Here is a 21,500-nt window from a genome sequence, read left to right on the forward strand (position 1 = left end):
CCATTTTAAAATGAAGATAAAGTATCAAATAGGAGCAAGACGACTGATTTATGGTAACCTATATAATCAAATTCTGTTTTCATGAGTTGAAATGCTGGGGTTATTCCAGCATTTGTTACACTATTATCCAGGATTTCACTGGTGTTAGTGTTTTAATAGTTTATTTACATATCTAGATTCAGGTGCCAGTCCTGCTCCCCCAAACATAAATGCAAGCTCCAGATTTGCTCTGGTGTAATTGAAATTCTACTTTGCTGTTTTGAGAACTCTTAAACTTGCCGCTCTCCACCAGTTAATTTCCAGAATTTTGATAAGGCCACAAGGGGGTGCTCCATCAGAAAGGAAGGTACGTCTGTGACCACCAGGAGACAGGACCAAGATTAGAAGATTAGAGTTGGAAGAGACCTTAGGAGGTCATCTAGTCCAACCCCTTGCTCAAAGCAGGACCAATCCCAACTAAATCATCCAAATTGATTATATTGGACCACTGCCTAAAATGGCCTGAGGAAATCTATGCACCTTAGTCATTGTGGATGGTTTTCCAAAGAGGTATAAACAATCCCTATAAGGCACAATAAGGCAGCGGCTATGACTTGATCTGCTCAAGCAGAATCTTTTACCAGATGGAGATTTCCACAGGTAACTGATTCAGACCAGAGAATCCATTTTACTGGTGACGTAATGTGTAACACCATGATAATGCTGGAAATATAGCAGAAACATATAGCCTATCATCCACAGTCATCAGGACTGGTAGAAAGAAGTAATCAAACCTTAAAGGTGATATCACTAAATACCTTAAAGAAAACAAATGAGACTGGAATATCAAATTCCTCTTAATACAGATGGCACTTCGAGCTACTCAAGCAGAGCAATGATGTAAAATAGTGTTGTGTGAACACCTGGTTGGTGCTGTGCCAGGCTTGGTACAACACACTGCTGTAAATAATCAGTTAAAGGAAGAGTTGAGAGAAGTTAATTGGAGAGCAGCCAAAACTACAAGTATGAGACAAAGACTGCTGATACTTTGATGCCACAACAAAGTTGCAAAAGTGGCAGATAAGAGATGGAGTAATGATAAAAACCTACAGCAAAAAAGGAAACCCTTGACAACCTGGTTGGGATGGACCATACTGCATCATAGAAAAAGCAAGTCCCAGTGTTTATTTGGTGCAAATTGGTACGGGTTAGCGAAAATGGGACAAATGGTTTCATGTTAATCAGATGAAATATTTTAACGGGGAAACCTGACTGCTTTATTTTGTCTTTATGCAAAATTACTCTACTATTTGGATATGTGCTGTTTAATGAACTATGGACTTGGACTTATCCTATGTATATGGAAACTGAACCAACTGAAATGCATAACCCATGAATGCTCCTGATAAACTGTCTATGTGCCTCGTCTTACCTATGATTGGTCCATAGGACAATGCAGAAGACAACAGGAATTTCAGCACGTGCCATGTATCAACTGGATAATTGGAGATTAGATGTGGTCCAAAGGTTGTGCAGTAGAAATTCAAAATAATTATGCTAGAAATAGTGGAGGATTGGAAGTGAGAGTATTTTCCTCCATATGTGAAAATGGGGTTGTAAAGTGTTATCTGTTAGGTTTACGCGCGCGCGCACGCGCACACACACACCATTCTCTGAATGCTGTAGAATAAGACTAAAATTTCTTTTTGACCAACTATAAGATCTAATACTAAGCAATTCCACATGCTAGCTGATGAAGAGGATCCAACAGTCAAATGTAGGAGAGTCCTATTTAAATATAACACATGAAGGCAAGCAACTGAATACTGACAACATGTACAAGTGCTAACATACATATGCTAGAAGTCTAAGTCCTAACATGCGTGAACTTGAGTGCCTGGCATTAAATGGATGATATTGATACAATAGGCACTGCAGAAACTTGGAGAAAGGATTATGACGATCAGTGGGACATGGTACAGAATATATAAGAATGCACTGGTGGGAGTGGAGCTATGTGAAAGAAAGAAAATCAGTTAAAGTAAAAATCTGAAATGAATCAAGCTGTACCACAGAATCTCTATGGGATAGAAATTCAACAATAAGAATATATAGCAGTAAGAATATACTACCGACCAACTGACCAGGATGGTAACAGTGACTGAAATGCTCAATGAGATTAGGGAGGCTACAAAGGTAGAAATGCAATAATAGAGGATTTCAACTATCTCCATATTGACTGGGCATGTGAGGGATGGGATGCAGAGATAAAATTTCTGGACATCATAAATGATTGCTTTTTGAATTAGCTTCTTCTAGAACTCAAAAGGGAGAGGCAATTCTTGATTTAGTCCTAAGTAGAACACAGGATCTAGTCCAAGAGGTGAATACAGTTGAACCACTCAGTAATAGCAACCATAATTTAACATCCTTGTAAGGGAAAAATTGCCAAAGAAACCCACCACAGTAATATTAACCTCAAATGGGGAACCACATAAAAATGAAGCTAGTTAAACAGGAATTAAAAAGGAACAATCACTAGAGTGAAATGCCTACAAACTTCATAGAGTCTAATTGAAAACACCATAATACAGGCTCAAACTAAATGCATACCCCAATATATGGATTGAGGGATGTGATCATCCCCTTCTACTCGACGTTGGTGAGGCCTCATCTGGAGTAGTGTGTCCAGTTTTGGGCCCCACACTACAAGAAGGATGTGGAAAAATTGGAAAGAGTCAAGCGGAGGGTAACAAAAATGATTAGGGGGCTGGAGCACGTGACTTATGAGGAGAGGCTGAGGGAACTGGGATTGTTTAGTCTGCAGAAGAGAAGAATGAGGGGGGGATTTGATAGCTGCTTTCAACTACCTGAAAGGGGTTTCCAAAGAGGATGCATCTAGACTGTTCTCAGTGGTACCTGATAACAGAACAAGGAGTAATGGTCTCAAGTTGCAGTGGGGGAGGTTTAGGTTGGATATTAGGAAAAACTTTTTCACTCAGAGAGTGGTGAAGCACTGGAATGGGTTACCTATGGAGGTAGTGGAATCTCCATCCTTAGAGGTTTTTAAGGTCAGGCTTGACAAAGCCCTCGCTGGGATGATTTAGTTGGGAATTGGTCCTGCTTTGAGCAGGGGGTTGGACTAGATGACCTCCTGAGGTCCCTTCCAACCCTGATATTCTATGATTCCATGATTCTATATACATATTAAAACATGCACACACACCAAAAGCAGTAAGAGGACCAAAAAAAAAAATGCCACCATGGCTAAACAGTAGAGTGAAAGAGGCAGAAACAAAAAGGCATCCTTTAAAACCTGGAAGTCAAATCCCACTGAGGAAAATAGAAAGGAGCATAAACTCTGGCAAATAACATGTAAAAGTATAATTAGGTAGACCAAAAAAAAATAAATTGGAAGAACAACTGGCAAGAGACACAAAAACTAAGCAATTTTTTTTTTAAAAAAGAACATCAGAAGCAGGAAGCACTCAAGACAAGGCCATTGCAGAGAAGCTAAATGAATTCTTTATATAGGTCTACGTTGCGGAGGATATGAGGGAGATTTCCACACCTGAACTGTTCTTTTTAGGTGACAAATCTGAGTAATTATCCCAGACTGAAGTGTTAAAAGAGGAGGTTCTGGAACAAACTGATAAATTTAACAGTAAGTCACCAGGACCAGATAGTATTCACCCAAGAGTTCTGAAGGAACTCAAATGTGATATTGCAGAACTTCAAATTGAGATACATAACCAATAGCTTAAAATCAGCCTCTGTGCTAGATGACTACAGGACAACTAATGTGACACTAATTTTTAGAAGAGGTTCCACAGGCAATTACTTGCTGGTAAGCCCAACTTCAGTACCAGGCAAACTGGTTGAAACTATAGTAAAGAACAGAATTATCAGACACAGATTAACATAATAGCTAGGGAAGAGTCAACAGGGCTTTTATAAAGGGAAATCATGCCTCGCCGATGTATTAGAATTCTTCGAGGGGGTCAACAAACCTGTGGACAAGTGTGACCCAGTAGCTATAGTGTACCTGGACTTTCAGAAAGCCTTTGACAGGTCCCACACCAAAGACTTTTAAGCAAAGTAAAGATTCACGGGATAAGAGGGAAGGTCCTCTCGTGGATCAGTAATAGGTTAAAAGATAGGAAACAAAGGGTAGAAATAAATAAGTTTTCACAATGGAGAGAGATAAATACCAGGGTTTCCCAAAGGATCTGTACTGGGACCTGTGCTATTCAGCCTATTTACAAATGATCTAGAAAGAGGGCTGAACAGGGAGGTGGCAAAATTTGCAGATGATACAAAATTACTCAAGGTAGTTAAATCCAAAGAGGACTGTGAAGAGTTACAAAGGGATCTCACTAAACTGGCTGACTAGGTAACAAGATGGCAGATAAAATTCAAAGTAATGTGTACTGGAAAAAATAATCCCAGCCATACATACAATATGATGGGGTCTAAATTGACTTACCACTCGGGAAAAATCTGGGAGTCATTGTGGATAGTTCTCTGAAAACATCTGCTCAACATGCAGCGGCAGTCAAAAAAGCAAAAAGGATGTTGGGAACCATTAGGAAAGGGATAGACAATAGACTAGAAAATACCATAATGACACTACATAAATCCAAGGAAAACCCATACAAGTTCTGGGTGCCCCACCTCAAAAAAAAAATTAGAATTGGAAAAGATGCAGAGAAAAGAAACAAAATGATTAAAGGTATGGAACATCTGAGGAGAGATTAATAAGACTGGGACTGTTCAGCTTAGAAGAGAGATGGCTAAGGGAGGGGGGACTATGATAGAGGTCTATAAAATCATGAATTGTATAGAGTAAGTGAATAGGGTAGTGTTATTTACTCCTTCACGTATCACAAGAACTAGGAGTCACCTGATGAAATTAATAGCCAGCAGATTTAGAACAAACAAAAGAAAGTACTTCTTCAAAACAGTGTACAGTCAACCTGTGGAACTTGTTGCCATGGGATGGTGTAAAGGCCAAAAGTATAACCAGGTTCAGAGAAGAATAAGATAAGTCCCTGGAAAATAGGTCCATCAATGGCTACTAGCCAAGATCGTCAGGGATGCAAACCCATGCTCCAGCAGTCCCTAACCCTCCAACTGCCAGAAGCTGGGACTGGATGATGGGATGGATCACTTGTAATTGCCTTGTTCTCTTCATTCCCTCTGAAGCATCTGGCACTGGCTACTGTCAGAGACAGCACATTGGACTAGAGGGACCATTGGCCTGACGCAGTAGGGTCGATCTCATGTTCTTATTAAGAGGGGACAATACCAATAACACCACAAGCATTAAAAATGCAAAAGGAGAAACTGGGGAACATACATCATGAAGGAATATTAAGAGAAAGTGGAGAAGGGATTAACCAATACTTATGATAGTACCTATGACAGCCTAATCACTCGAACAATATAGTTTTAGAATCTGAAGGGCAAAATATAACTCTGCACTCTATTTTAAAAGGCAAAATCTGAGTTCACTCCTTGTAACATGGAAATTCATTTCAAATATTGTAAATGTGGAAATGTTAACATTAATGTATTCGGGGGGGAAGTATGGGCCATGCTCTAATGAAGAGAGAGAATGTGTTTATGGAAAAGATCATGAGCACAGCAAAGAACAATTCGTAAACAAGGATGTAACAGGGATATGTTTCTATGGTAATTCAAGATGTTCAGATCATTGATACTGGAACATATCAATATACAGTAGGAGAAAACTTCCAGAAATGGGAAGAGTAGAGGTAGAATTATTAGTTACAGACAAACAAACTAAACCAGCTATTCCCCCCATTATCACAAGCACAAAAACAAATCTGAACTCAACCACTGAAGTTTCCTCCATGTTCAGTAATAACACCAGGACCAGAAAATGAATTAAGACTTTCCCTTATTAGAAGCAAAACCAGTGCCTTATATAATAAGGTATGCTGGTTCCTTCAGTTATTCTGAATATCACTCAGTGGGATTCCACCAATAATGAAGTTTGTCAAGGTAGTCACGTAGGGGGATTATACAGAGAATTTATGAAAATACTTTGGGATAACCTGAGAAGCAAAGGAACAGATATATTCATAAACATTCGAGAAGCTTTGTGTCATTATCAACTAATATTTTCTGGATTGGTACAGGAATGAAACAACTAGTCAGAGGTTGATATCCTCCAGAATCTAGCTGTGGTAAAAACATTACCTCTTGATTACAGTTAATTTACAGAAGACGTGCAAGTCTATTTTTCACTTTCTCCACCAATAATTGAAAAGAAGGATGTTTATGAGACAATAGTACATATAAATTAAGTAGGGGGTCCTTGAAGAGTCCATTTTTAAGGAATGTGTCCAGGTCTCTCAGATACTGGTAAGACACTCACATGGATGGTGGCAGGTACCCCTTCTGGGCTGCTGCACAGAGGTGCAAGCCAGATGGATCTGCCAGTGTGAGGCCACATGGGCTATGTAAACCACCTGTGCCATAGATAGATGGGAACCCAAGAAAGGACTGTGACCCTAACAACTCCCCAGTGCCAGATAGCAAAAGGCTCCCTGTTATGTAACCATAAATCCCAGCAGGCCTGGCCAGCTCACTACACCTCACATACTGTTGTCAGGGTATTTATTCAATACCTGTCTGTAACATATCATTTGGAAACTGGTTAGACATTGGCCATAACACCACTGGATTCCGGTGGTTCTGGCCAACTCAGTGCTACCGAGGGGGTTGGAGATCTTGCTGGCACTCATCACTCCGGTGCTGGATGGGGCATCAATGACGGTGCCAATGGTACAGTGCGTACTGGCAGAGTCTTCTTAGTGGTTTGCTGGCTCCTGTCTTTGTCCTTCGGTACCGCTGACTCTGTGCCTATGCTCATCAGGTCCTTAGGCGCGTCAATGACACTTGCCAATCCAGATTTTCTTGAGCTCTGGGTACTGGGCTGGGACTGTCTCGGTGCCAATAGTACCAAGGATACTGAGCGTGCCAGAGATCTTTTGCGGCTGGCTCAGGACTCACCCTGGGGACTTCGCATTCTCTTTTTTTGATGACTTACGAGAGGGGTCTGTGGCTGATTTCTTCGACCCACAGTCCTTGAATGGTGAAGGCTGTGGGGAAGACTCATGTCTGCCAAGAGACTCTCAGTTCAGTTCCGGGGAGGGTCAGAGGGATGCCTCCATGAAGATGATCTTCTGGCTCAACTCCCTATCTTTTCAGGACATGGGTCTAAGTTTCTGGCAGAGAACACTTCTGTGGGATGTGTCCTTCCCTGAGAATGTGTATACAGCAAGTGCGCTTGTCTGCCACAGGGATGGCACCTTTGCAAGAGAGGCACTTCTTGAAGGCTGGTGAACCCAGCATATCAAGTTGGGGAAAAAAAACAGGTGTGTGTGTGGCGGGATGGGGGGGAGAAATAAAGCCTTTGTTTTTGTTCAGGAAGAACATAAAAGAAGAAGAAAACTACAACTAAGGCTGGGGAGACTAACTATAGAAATGTTAATGAAGATAATAGTCGCAAACGGACTGCTAATAGGTCCACTTCTAGACAGGGGTGGTTGAGAAGGGGATTAGCCCATGCCCTGGCTGGCCTTGTGGCGAGGCACTAGGAGAGACAGCGTACGAGTAGGCCTAAAGGACACCGATCAGTGGTGCAGGGACGCCAGCACACCTACAGTAGAGCACCCATAGAGGCACCACTCAAAGAAGAAAATGATGTTATTGCTGACACAAATAAGGTAAAATGTTGTGCTGGAAGATTTTAGATAAAAAGTACACAAACCTGTCATGACAAGAAGCACCTTTACTGGGAAAACCCAGGAGCAAGGTGACACAAACAAAATTAAATGGCAAGAAATATGTAAACTGAAGCTTGTGCATGCACACTGTATGGGTTACCTAAACCAAATGCTTAATGTGCTCAATGCTGATTGGAGAAAGGTTAAAAATATGTAATAAGGAAATGTATAAAAAAGACCCCTGTGGACAAGGACCAAATTGGAGAAACACCAGACCAAAAACTGAAGGAACAGGACAGAAGGACCAGACCAGAGGTGGTGAAAACCATCATGAAGTACAGGAGAACTTCCCCGTCTCCCAGAATGAGATAACTTGGGCTCCCTACGTATTCCATCTTATCTGTTAGTGGTCTGTCATAAATAACTGTTCAGACACTTTAAGTGAAAATAATTCTGTCTGAAATTGTATAAAAGGCAAAAATTGATTAAGCCTAAAAATTGTGTAGACTTGTGATTCAGTTTCCTACCTTACACTCGCAGCACTACAAGGCAACTATGCTTCCATTTATATTGTCAAAGTTATCTTTGCAAGCAGAATGGGGTGGGGGGAATCTTTATTTGTTTTTAAATGAAAGCTTAGATTCTGGAGAATACAACAAAATCCATCTGCATGCCCTAATTCTATGAGTCTATCCATGTTTCCATGAACACAGAGAATCTGTGTCCCTGATTATCATGTACATTTTTTATCAGTTTTCTAGGCAAGAATATTAAGTTTCTCTTAAAAAAATATTCTAGACTCTAGTCAATTGAAGATGTTATTCATGCTTAAGGAAGACAACGGTATACAATATTGCATCTCATGTCTGAACAGCACAATAGGTAGATTGGCTTAAAGATCTCAATATAAAGTAAGCGCAAGTTCAAATACTGTATGACAACTAGATTTGCAGAATAGTATTGGATGCCTCCACAACTCAGAAGTGTAACTGGTAATGTCCCTTCCTGATCATAGTTATCTAATTATCGTAGCATAGAGCAAAACACCAAGGGTTTGTTTCTCCTTCTCACCCCCTCACCTCCAACCCAAGAAAAATATGCAAAGTTATTCCAAAGAGGTTGAGCAACTCGAAAGGGGAGAACCCGACTGATTCCTGGGGCACTTCCTGGTACGCGAACATCAAGTGGGGTAAATACTTGTTCCAGTCCTGTGGGTGCTGGTTCATAAAGGTTTTCAGCATCATCTTTAGGGTCTCATTGAACCTCTCCACCAGCCTGTTGGACTGGTCTCAAAGCCACTTTCCCCTTGTTCAGGGCCTTCCCCACCCTCTGGCAGGGGTCGCAGGACCTGCAGTATTGCTGGATGGCAGCAAAGACCGCGAGCCAGTAAAAGTTCTGTAGCGGACTCTGCCTGGTGCATGGGATTCCCCGGTGTCCCGAAAGAGGGACATCATGGGCCAGGTACAGTAGCTTGTGGTGATATTTCTGGGGGACCACCAGCTGTCTCCTGATTCCCTACAGTTCTACTTCCCCTTGGGGAGCCCATTCCCAGTACAGGAATCCCTTCTCCCACAGGAATCTTTCACAGCAGCCTTCCCCCAGGGGTTTTGCTGAGCCATGGCCAGCAAGTTCCCTCAGCTTCTCTAAGGAGGGGTCCTTCCGCAGCTCGGCCTGGAATTCAGTGGCTGGGGAAGGGATGGGGACCTGCTCCCTCTCAGTGATGGGTCAGAGGCCGCAGCCCCGCCAAGTCCCGTCCCAGTGGCTCCTTTCCCATTGGGGTAGGGACCAGCATCCCCAGCAGGGCACCGCTCCCGGTGTCAGGGAAGAGTGCCCTTCCCTGGCTCTGGCTAAGGGTGACGACTAGGGCGCTCTGGGGGCTGCCCGGCCAATCTGCCAGGTCACCCCCCATCAGCACCTTGGTCGGCAACTGATGGTGCACCCCCACATCTTTGGGGCCCTCCTTGGCCCCCCATTTCAGATGCACCCTCACCATGGGTACTTTAATTGGGGGCCCGCACATGCCCATCAGGGTCAGGTAGGTGTTGGACACCACCCAATCTGGGGCCACCACCTCAGGCCGAGCCAGCATCACCTCAGCACCCATGTCCCAGTACCCAGTGACCTGCTTCCCATCCACCTCCAGGAGATGGAGGCACTCGCTCCTCAGGGGCCACCCCACCCCCACTCTGTAGACTGAGAATTTTGAATCCTGAGCATCAAGCCTCCCCGAGGAGCTGGCCTGAGAGGCTCCTCCCTCTTGGGCCATTGCTAAACTGCCAGCCCCTCCTGCCTGGGGAGCCTGCACCTCCTCTGGCTGGGCTCCCACCCAGTTAACCCTGTGAGGGCTCGGTTTGCTCATCCTGTCCCTGAGCTTTTGGCACCAGGCCCATCTGTGGCCCCTCTGCCCACAGTAATTACACCTCCGGTCCTGTTGGTCCCTGGGGCTGGTCGGTCAGCTCTGGTATTGGCTGTGCCTCTTGGGAGGGATTTATCCAAGTCTCCCTTCAGGGAAGCCCCTGAGTAACCCCCATTCTGCACCGATGTGGGCCTGTACCCCTGGGACTCCATTCCATATCCTGACCTGCTGTCTACAAACTCGTCAGCCAGCAGCCCTGCACGGCGCAGGTCCTTTGGCCTCTTGTCCACCAGCCACATCCTCAGGTCAGGGGGACAGAGTTCATATAGTCGCTCCAGCCCCACCAGTTCAATCATGTCCTCCTTGGTTTAGGCCCCGGCTCCTATCAGCATGACCAGGACCAGATAGGTCATCCCTGGGTCTTCTGCATACTCTGGAACCGTTTCCCTGTATGCCTCGGGAGTCAGCTCAAATTTGCACAGCAGGGCTTGTTTGAACAGTTCACAGTCCCCTGATTCCATCTCATCCATCTGGCTGAACATCTCAATGGCTTTGGGACCCAGTAAGGGAGTGAGATGCTGAAGCCTGTCTGCAGGGTCAACCTGGTGCACATTGCAAGCCTTCGCAAAGGCAGTGAGGAAGGCATCTATATCATCCCTTTCCTTAAACTGAGGCAGCACTTTTATATCAGAGTTCCTTGCAGGCTTAGCCACCCTGGGCCCATCCCCACTCACCACGGTAGGGGTCTCTCTGCTTCTCATTTCCACTATCACCAATTCATGCTGCCTCTGTCTCTCATGGTCCTCCTGTTCCTTCTCATGGTCCTCCAGCTCTTTCAGTTTCAGTTCCATTTCCAACTCCAACTGTCTCAGCTCCACCAATGGGGAACTCAGTTGGTCAGGTAGGTGGGTCCTGGGGCTGCCTGGCTGCTTTCAGCCTCTCTCATGACCTCAGCTGGGACAGGAACTGGCTCCTTAGAGCGATCATTCTCTTCCAACTGGGCAATCAGCTGTGCCTTGGTAAATCTTCCAATGCGAAGCCCTCTCTCTCTGCACAGCTCTACAACATCCTCCTTAAGGAGATGGTTATAGGTCATCTCCACGCTGTTCCCAAATGGTCACAGACTCACAGGCCTGCGCTCTCTCCACTCCGCATGGTCCCTGGGAGGAACCCCTTCAGTACAACAGCCCTTCTCAGGGGTCCACTCTCTCAGGGTTAAGCTGTAGGCTCCTCTGCCTCCTGGAACCCCACCTCTGAGCCTCCAGCACTCCTGTCTCTCTTGCTAATCCCCCTTCATTTTACTGCTCCCCAGTCACTTACAGCAGGATGTGCTGTCCATGGGGTGCAGTAGATCCCAGCGCTACCACCAGTTGTCAGAGCTACCAGGCAATACTCTGGAACTACTCCATATGAAGCCAGTCAGGACTCTGGGGTAGCATGCCTCCTCTCTCTGAGCATACTGTCTCCAGGGCAAGAAGCTGATAAAGACAGGACGCTTATTCATAGACAGGACCAGAGCTTGTTATTAAAGACATCAGTGACTGTCAGCCAAGTCCATCTTGGGAATCCTGGGCCAGACGCCCTGGATTCCCCCTCTTCCAGTTCCCCCAAGCAGACTGCTAGCTTCCAGCCACCTGACCTCCGACACCCTCTTCATGTCCCTCCTTCTCTTTGTCTCGCTTCCAGGGCCAAAGGTGTCACCTGGTCTCACACACGCACCCGGGCCTCAGGTTACATAGCTGGGCAGTCTCACCTGCCCCGAGGGCCTCAGCAAAAATCACACACCCAACTCCCACCACCCAAGTATTGGTGCAGTACACAGGGAAACTAAGGTACACACAGTATTAGTACAGGTACAGTACTATTAGTACAGTACAGTAAAACTCACATGCAACATAGCAAGATGAATACCGCCCCCCCTTCATCAGACAGGTCTACACTACTGCTTAAGATCTAACTTACGTCACTCAGAGGTGTAAAAAGCTCCCACCGACTGATGTAACTTTCATGCTGTCCACACTGGCACTATGCCGGTGGAAGATGCTATCCTGCCAACATAGCTCCCACTTCTCACAGAGGTGGAGTAATTATGCCAACAGGAGAGCATAGCATAGCTCTCCTGTCGGCATAATGCATCTTCACCGGAAGCACTACAGCGGCACAGATGCGTCAATACAGCTGTTCCAATATAGCACTGTACTGTAGACTTGCCCTAAGCTTTTCATAGACTCTATTAGAAATAGGGCAGTAGCTGGCCTAGCAAACAAACATAAATCTGGAAGAGACCATTTTACACCTACTTTCCTTGCATGATGTTGACTTAAATGTGAGGTTTTTTGGTTTTCAACATTGTTATCCACATCCACTAGCCACTATTATGTCATAATATTCCCCTTGCTAAATCCCACAGAACCTTGCTCTGTGTGTCAATGTCTTTGAAGATAATGGTCTTAGACAGATGTCGGTTCTCACATTTCTCAAAATTTGCAGCTGGCACTGAGCACCTCTCCCCCCAATCTCTGCTGTGTTTCTCCAAAACAGTGGCTGACTGAAAAAAAGCCTAGACAGAACCTCCCATGTCTGAGAATGTGAATGTCAGAACCAGGGCAGAAGACAGACTTTAGGTTGCTTTGTGGCAAATTGATCAAATTAGTAAGTACAACATTTCTGCTGGGGATTGTTTCCCTAAAGGTAACAGCACAACTTCCACATTCCAAAAATAGTTTTAATCTCTCTTGACCACAACTAAAATAGACACAGTTCCATTGTTATAAACTCAGACTGGAATGCTTGTTTTCTTGGATTAAAAGAGAAGAATTGTCTAGTATTTCAGATTCTGGTGTACACTCCGAATTGCAACTAAAAAAGAAAAAGTATTTCCTCGTATCGAAGTCACTGCTGCAAGAAAATTCAAGTGAGAGCGCTACATTTCATTAGGGAGTTCAGCATTCAGCTGTCCCTACTGCATATAAATGGAATTCAATGTCTTCTTTCCCACAGAATCCAGACATGTTTTAAGAATGACAGATATTCTCAGTATACAGTGTTGTGGAAGAAGAGCTCTGTATAAGCTCAAAAGCTTGTCTCTCTCACCAACAGAAGTTGGTCCAATAAAAGATATTATCTCACCCACCTTGTTTCTCAGATATGAAATATTACTATAATAGACCTACAATATGTGAATTTACTGAAGAACCCTGATCTTTTTCTTTATATAGAGAAGATGGCATATGTTTGCTCTGTTCTTAAGAGAGAGGTGGGCTTTCCAGGCAGGATTCATTTACAATATATTATAAAACACTGCAAAAACTTTTGTAATTTGAGGCAATACAATTTAGACAATGCCAACAATGAATAAATCAACTATTAAAAATGAAGTATGAATCCCACAATACCACACTCCACCTCATTAGTTAATACAGGTTCTCATAACTAGTTAACATTGTTATTGGTAAAAAAGTCAAGCAACAGGTGAAACTGATCAATCCATTACTGAAAATTGCAGAGCAAAATCATTCTGAGTGGGCCTGTGATTGTTCTCAAGTCACTTATGCACAACATTTCTCTCATCACCTCAGTCAAGCCAAGCACATTCTGTGCTACAATTTATGAACATTTACGAAAAGTGATGAAAAGCATAAGTATTAGAGGCCATTTACAAAAAAGCCATTAATTAGATTGGTTTGCTTCAATTTGTAGGTATTACTTCAACATTATAATAATAGTAAATCTGGGGAATTAACTGATGCAAATAATCTTTGGACGAACAACAATTGTGGTAAATAATGGGGGATACTTCCTATCATGTATGTTTTTACAGCGGTGACCACAATGGAGCTCTGGAGCGCTTGCCTCTAGCTGCTAAGACAATTTAAATGTTAAATAAATAAATAATGAAGCTTTTGCAGTGTGTTGAAAGCAGAGGAAAGTCAGTCCTGCTGTGGCTATAAAAATTAAACTTTTATATCAAGCTTTATGCAGAAATTTTCTATATCCCAGAGACTGAATCTAACCTATTTTCAATTATACCACACAGAACCTTTTCCCAACCAAGTTAGACTGCTGGATCTCTTTATTTAATAATAACTGTGTAAGATTGTTTGACTGGAACAATTTCTTTGATGTGACTTTAGAATTGTAACCGTGGACACAACATAGGCTTCCTCATTGTCTGTCAGTCCTGTCCCGTTCATTTCCAAAATACACTGGTCTATTTTCATGTATAGATTCCATTTAAAAGCAGTCAGACATTCAAAGCAGCGCCTCTCATGGAGATTACTACACTTGGGTGGTTGCAGTTACTTGGCCTTTGGCCTAGTCTCTTATAATACCACCTGGGGCATGCTATAATTGTGCAGAAATGCTATGCCTATCACACTTGTATACTTACTTACACAGTAAGTAAAAACAACCTGTACTTTTATTGATGGGTTGCTTTCAGTTAGGCTGAAGCACACAAGAAGCCTGTTCTTTAGGCCAATTAAAATGAAGATATTCAATAATGGCGAAGTGAGGAACTATCACTCCATTTTTCAGACAAAATGACTACAGCTGTAGCAACCCTTTGATCGAGAAACAACGGGTCCAATCCTGCAAGGTGCTAAGCAGCCTCACCTCCCACTGAGATCAGTGGACATTAAGCATGCTCAGTTCTTTCAAAGGGTACTCAGCACCGGACCTGATCAGGCCCAATGTCACTAGACTAGAATGCTGTCATTCATAGCAGCAATGTATCAGGCATTTTCTAAATACACATCTAGGATTTCTTTCAATATTGTGTTTTTGATACAAACCTTTGCTTTTTTCAGACTTATCTCGAGAGGACCATTATTCTGAGTCAGTCCATTTGCTCTTATTTTAAATCATACTATAAACCAACTCTTAGCCATCAGATTACTCACTACTATTCTGATAATTTAATTACAGCTCAATGTGTGAACAACATATCATGTGGCTTCATACAATGAAGGCCAGATTCTGATCTCACTTTCATCAACATAACCCCAAAGAAATGACTCCTGAATTACATCAGTATAAGTGGAATCAAATCAAACCCTTATCGGATATCTATATAGTACTTTGAAAAATGTAGAGCACTGTATAGGTGCTAGCTTATTAATTGCTAGTAGTATTAGTGGTGGCATCACAGCAACCTAAGCATTCATGTATATGAATTTCAATTAAGAGCCTAATCTCAGAAGCTGCTAAGCACTTAGCATCTAGTAGCAGCCACCCCAGCACCTTGCAGAATCAGGCCATACACTAATTAAACTGCTTTAAAAAAATCTTCCTATTTGTTAAACTACACTTATAGCCTAACTGTGCTCTCAAGTTGTGTCTGGGTAACTCATATTGACCTCAACAAGAATAGCACCAAAGTGTCCAAAGTCACGACTTGGCTCTTAACATTTGGTTTCTTGCTGTTAATTAACATGGTTAACTCAAACAACTGGAACCTATGGAACAGTGCCAGCCAACCAAACTTATTATAGGTTTGATGATCTTTTCAGTAATTTACAATAGCTTCCAAATGTCTCCTTTCCCCGGTTTCTAATCACACCTCAAATATAATAGGGGCAGGCAACAGAAAGGATGTGTTCTGTCTCAGCACTAGTCCAGTTCCCTTGCTGGGATTAAGTACTAAGGCTTTGTCCCAACACTTTATCCACTTGGGGACTAGATTATTGCCCCAAATAATCAGTCTAATCTAATTACGAAGGCTTAAATCATGCTATTTGCATGAGCCCCAGTGGGAGCACCTGAAAGCCTCAGAGATGTAGCACTTGTAGCAATAAGTAATTTGCAAAACCCCTTATGGGGTACAACATATTTCTTGTCTGTGCAGCCATCCTTCTCTGCTTGCTAGCATGGGGTGGGGAAAAGCTGAAGCAACAACTCTGCCTACTCTTCATTCTTCCATGCCTTACTGGTCTCAGTGGGGGAGCATCTGGTCCAAGGCCCACATGCTCCCCTGAGCTCCTGGAGATGTGGTATGAGTAGCCGTGTACGCAGGACATCATCCCTTCCCCCTCCTACATACTTTCAAGGAGGCATAGAAGCTAGGCAAAGTCCAGCCCTTAATCAGAGCTGCAACAACTGCCCACTACCTACAGTAAATATTTAAAAGCATGTATGCGTCCAAATAAATAAAATGCTTGCATCTTAACATAGCAAATAGTTCCCCTGGGGACCTTTCAAATCACTAAATGTAAACTACAGCATTTTGATATGCAACCTCTTGGGAAAGTACTGAAATTTAGTTTGATGAGACTCTACTAAGATAAATCAGAAAATTACATTGGTTCAGGAGCACATCAGCCATTGATCACATGTCTAGAAAATGGAATTTAATTGCCATTGTTTGCAGCCAGTCCAGTTACACACCAATATTTTTGTTTAAGTGATTGTTCATTAGGGATCACTTCAAAGTAGCCATGTATTAAGATACACTCTAGAGGAAACGTACGAATATACTGAAGGATACAGTGCCAACAAAAATGTAGGGTTTTAGTTCATATTGCAGAGACACTGATCATCATGAACAGTACAGAAAAACTGTTCCTTATTTGTAAATTTCTTTTATGTGAAACTGGATACCTGGCAATTCTGTACAAATTAATAGGTTGCCATCATCAGGGGAATTGGAAACAGTTGCAGCTGACTTCCAGAGAGAGGCACTAGAACTTGACATCCACCCTACAGCTGCTCTGAATGGCTTACACAAAAAGCTATAAAAACATAACTGACTAATAGCTAGGCACTGAGCGTATGTCTGTGATACACTATACCACAAAGTGGCACCCTGCAAACCCCATATTCATCATTCATATATGGTTGTGATATTTCATACAAAGCATGTAAGATATCATAAGAAAGGCGCACTGGGTAATAAACTTACATTGGTCAGGCTTCTGACCAGGGCAAGATGGTACATTCCTGAGGTGCAAGACTGTGGGCTTGGGAGATTTGCTGGTGCCTCTCTGTGTGATTCATGAGTGGCTCAGGGAGCATTCATGCAATCTAGCTGGGTGTGGGGCTCCACATGCTGTTATGCTAAGTAATATCAGCGCCTGGAGGGGTGCTGCTTGTCACTAGCAAAGCATTGTGAGAGAACCAAGGCTAGAGAGTTAAGAGAACACAGTGGTACCCTCATTCCAGATTGTACCCCAGGGATTCCATCACATTGTCTATAAAGGGATAAAAGCCCCCACCCCAATCTGGCCATGGCTGGCCTGGATCAGCTGACTCAGGTTTGTGGGGCTCAACAATTTCTGTGTTGATATTTGGCCTCAGGCTGGGACCATCCACCCAGAGCTTGGACTCCAGCTTGAGCCCAAATGTCTACACAGCAATTTTTCAGCCCCAGACCCGAAGTCCTATGAGCCTGAGTCAGCTGCCCCAGGCAAGCCGCAGGTTTTTTATCCCCATATAGACATACCCTATAAGCCCTTAAAACATATTCAAACTTAACCATATCCATTCCCTTTTCAGAGCCATTATTCTAAACCTGAATTCCAGGGTGAGGCAGGACTGCCAAACACACTGCTTCAGAGAAAGAAAGTGTACATATAGAAGTAGTAAGAAACGAATTTTTCTTCCGACAACTCTATCCATGTGCAACTTAACTATTGGTGAGTTCAGGAAGTAGGGGAGAAATCAAATATTTTTTAATGAAATTTAACTATTACGAACTGTAAAATTCTTCTAATAAAAGTTTTCGCTGTAGAGTTTATGTAGAACTTAATGTCTGGAAAACACTTGGCACAAGCAATATTTACTTTGTCCTCCTTCTCCACAAGTGCTTCTTCCATATGTGCACATCATATATCAAGATTGTAATTTCTTTGGGAGCAGGGCTTGTCTTTTTACAGAAGTATATCATGTCTGTCCCACACCTAACTCAATGTGGCCCTACTCCATCATACTGCAGTGCAAATAAAAATAGATAACCAACAGTATTTCTGCTTTTAGATTATGAGGGTAAACTAGAATGCCTGAGACTCCTATGTCATTTGTTATTTTATACACAACTGACATGTTCTCTACTATTAGTTTTCTTTCTCAATTAAATAGTCCTAACCTAATATTTTTGCTTTATTCTCATATTGAAGATTGTCCTGCCTCTAATAGTTTTTGGATGTCCACCTGTGCACTGAAATAGAAAAGATCCTGAGAAGGATATGTCCTAATGCCACCTCAGAAAGTCAACCCTTTCGACCCTGAAAAGGGAGAAGTGCGAGAGACTCCATGGAGTTGTTTATGGACTTTGCTGTTGCTATTTATGTTATGTGGAATACACTCCGATATTATAGAAAAGGATAGCAGTACAAAACCCTAAAATGCACCCATATGTATAGGAATGCCAGACATGTTTTCAAAAGTAATGAGTATTCCAGGTTGTAATACTGTAGACAAAAAAAAAGTGTTCATTCATTAGAATGTATGTGTGCAGTGTAAATAAAACTTAGGAAAAAAAATTCAGCATTGGCCAGCAACAGAAAACTAACCAAATGCCAAAATGGGTTTATGGTAAATAGGCCTTGTCAAATGAATCTGATATCGTCTTTTTGATGAGATGACAAGTTTGAATAATAAAAATTAGCCTGATGGCAAAACAGATTTCTGTAAAGTGTTTAATTTAGAACTATACCACATTCTGATTAAAGATTGGCACTAGACAAAAATCAATGCATCACATATTAAATTGATTAAAACCCAGCCAGTTGATAGATCTCAAAGTATAATGTTTTTAAATGAGGAATCATCACTGAATGAGGGTTCTTTAATGGGGTCCTGCAGGAATCTGTTCTTGGGCCAATGTTATCCATTATCTTTATCTATGATACATTTTGAGACAACACATTCAGTGGATTGTGTTTTAACGAAGCTAAATACAAGATCATATGTTTAGAGGGAAAAAGTGAAGCCCTGGCACCACTGGAGTCAATGGCAATTTTTCCATTGACTTCCATGGGGCCAGGGATTCACTCAAAGAATACAATTCATACTTACAAGGTGGGGGAATATATCCTGGAAAGCAGTGATTCTGAAAAGACTCAGGGGTCATGGTGGATAATTAACTGAACATAAACTCCCAATGCAAGGCTGGGAACAAGAGGGCTAACATGGTGTATAAACAGAGGACTACCCAGTATGAGTAGAGAAATGATATTTGTGATGGGTTGGATCACAGAACTCCCCTTGGGAGCTGCCAATTGATGTGCCAAGACTACTTCTGCCCTTGTTTTCCTGCCCCGTCAGCTTAGGACTTCAGTGCCCTGCCTGGTTTACACCAGACTCGCTGGCCTGCTGCAAACCCGGACCCAGGTCTGAATCACGACCCCTAACAGCTGCAGACTTAACTGAAAGCAGCTAACAGAGGTGTTCTTATCTTTAACACCAAGGCCTGGTCTACACTGCCCCCCCCCCCCCCGGGGGAAATTGATCTAAGATACGCAACTTCAGCTACAAGAATAGCGTAGCTGAAGTCAACGTATCTTAGATCGACTTAGAATCACTTACTTCGCGTCCTCGCAGTGCAGGATCGACACCCGCCGCTTCCCCATCGACTTTGCTTCCGCCCCTCATTGAGCTGGAGTTCAGCAGTTGATGAGAGAGCAATCAGGGATCGCTTTATCATGTGTAATGTAGGTGTGATAAATCGATCCCTAATAGATAGATCGCTACCCGCCGATCCAGCAGGTAGTACAGATGTACCCTCAGATGCTCAACTCTCAATGGGGTCTAAACCCAAATAAATCCATTTTATCCTGTATAAAGTTTATACGTGGTAAACTCATAAATTGTTCGTCCTCTATAAATAACACTGATAGAGATATGCACAGCTGTTTGCCCACCCAGGTATTAACACATACTCTGAGTTAATTAATAAGTAAAAAGTGATTTTATTGAATACAGAAAGTAGGATTTAAATGGTTCCAAGTAGTAACAGACAGAACAAAGTGAATTATCAAGCAAAATAAAACAAAAAAACCCACACAAGTCTGAGTCTAATACAGTAATACAACTGAAAATCTCACCCTGAGAGATGTTTCAAGAAATCTCTTTCACAGACTGGATGCCTTCCTAGTCTCGGCACAATCCTTTCCCCTGGTACAGCCCTTGTTCCAGCTCAGGTGGTAGCTAGGGGATTCCTCATGATGGCTGCTTCCCTTTGTTCTGTTCCACCCATTTATATATCTTTTGAATAAGGCGGGAATCCTTTGTCCCTCTCTGGGTTCCCACCTGCTCCTTCTCAATGGAAAGACACTAGGTTAAAGATGGATTCCAGTTCAGGTGACATGATCACATGTCACTGTCCGACTTCATTACCCACTTGCCAGCACACACGTATACAGGAAGACTCAAGTAAAACAGAGCCATCTACAGACAATTGTCCTGGTTAATGGGAGTCATCAAGATTCCAAACCACCATTAATAGCCCACACTTTGCATAATTACAATAGGCCCTCAGAGTTATATTTCATATTTCTAATTTCAGATACAAGAGTGATACAATTATACAAGTAGGATGATCACACTCAGTAGATTATAAGATTTGTAATGATACCTTAGAGACCTTTTGTATGAAGCATAATCCAGTTAAATTAGCATATTTTTATAAAACCATATAGAGTGCAATATCACAGTATTAGTTCTGCAAACTGCATTGGTGAGACCATTACTGGAATACTGTGCCCAATTCGGTTGTTCATAAATGTAAAAAGGATCTTGAAAAATTGGAGAGGGTTAAGAAAACAGCTATGGGAATAACCTGAGGAAAAACCTGCTTTACAGTCAGAAACTTAACAACCTCAATCACCTCAGAGAGAAGGTTAGGATATGACTTGATTATCTACATCTCAAAACGTATAAAAAAATGTAAATTTAAAAAATGTAAAGAAAAATCTTAACTTTAAAATGAACAAAAAAAGTACTGTATAAATAAAAGTACCTACATGAGAAAAAAAACATTTCTAACAGAAAAGAGGGCTTTTTAATCTAGAAAAGGCATAACAAGATCCAGTGGCTGGAAGCCGAAGCTAGATACTTTCACACTAGGAATAAGGCACTTTTTTGAAAGAAAAAAAAAAGAGTGATGATAATTAACCAATGAAACAACTTAGCAAAGGATAAGGTGGTTTCCCAGTAACTTGGGGTCTTTAAATCAGATTGCGTATCCTTTAAAAAAGATACACTGCAGCTCAGCCAGAGTTATAAGCTTGATGTAGGAATTACTGGATGAAATTCTTCAGCCTGTTATGCAGATCAGACTAGATGATGATAATAGTCCCTTCTGTCCATGAAATCTATGGGTGAAATTCTGTTCCTACTTTTATCAAAGTCAACAAGAGTTTTGCCATTTTTCAGTAGGGCCAACATTTTATCCCGTGACTCAGTGAGCCACA

At 42.4% G+C, this 21,500-nt stretch overlaps 1 protein-coding gene and 1 long non-coding RNA gene across 6 annotated transcripts in view; one reads left to right on the forward strand and one right to left on the reverse strand.

Annotated features, from left to right (window-relative positions):
* The window catches only part of ATP8A2 (ATPase phospholipid transporting 8A2), a 541,088-nt gene that overhangs the window by 256,627 nt on the left and 262,961 nt on the right, over positions 1–21,500 (reverse strand). The gene's annotated exons all lie outside the window — the stretch shown is intronic.
* On the forward strand, positions 17,285–18,547 carry LOC120395786. Its single transcript, XR_005592786.1, has 3 exons — positions 17,285–17,342; positions 17,584–17,723; positions 18,204–18,547. It is a non-coding gene; the product is annotated as an uncharacterized LOC120395786 (long non-coding RNA).

This window comes from Mauremys reevesii, linkage group 1 (genome assembly GCF_016161935.1).
Source record: "Mauremys reevesii isolate NIE-2019 linkage group 1, ASM1616193v1, whole genome shotgun sequence".
Classification (NCBI taxonomy): Eukaryota; Metazoa; Chordata; order Testudines; family Geoemydidae; genus Mauremys; species Mauremys reevesii.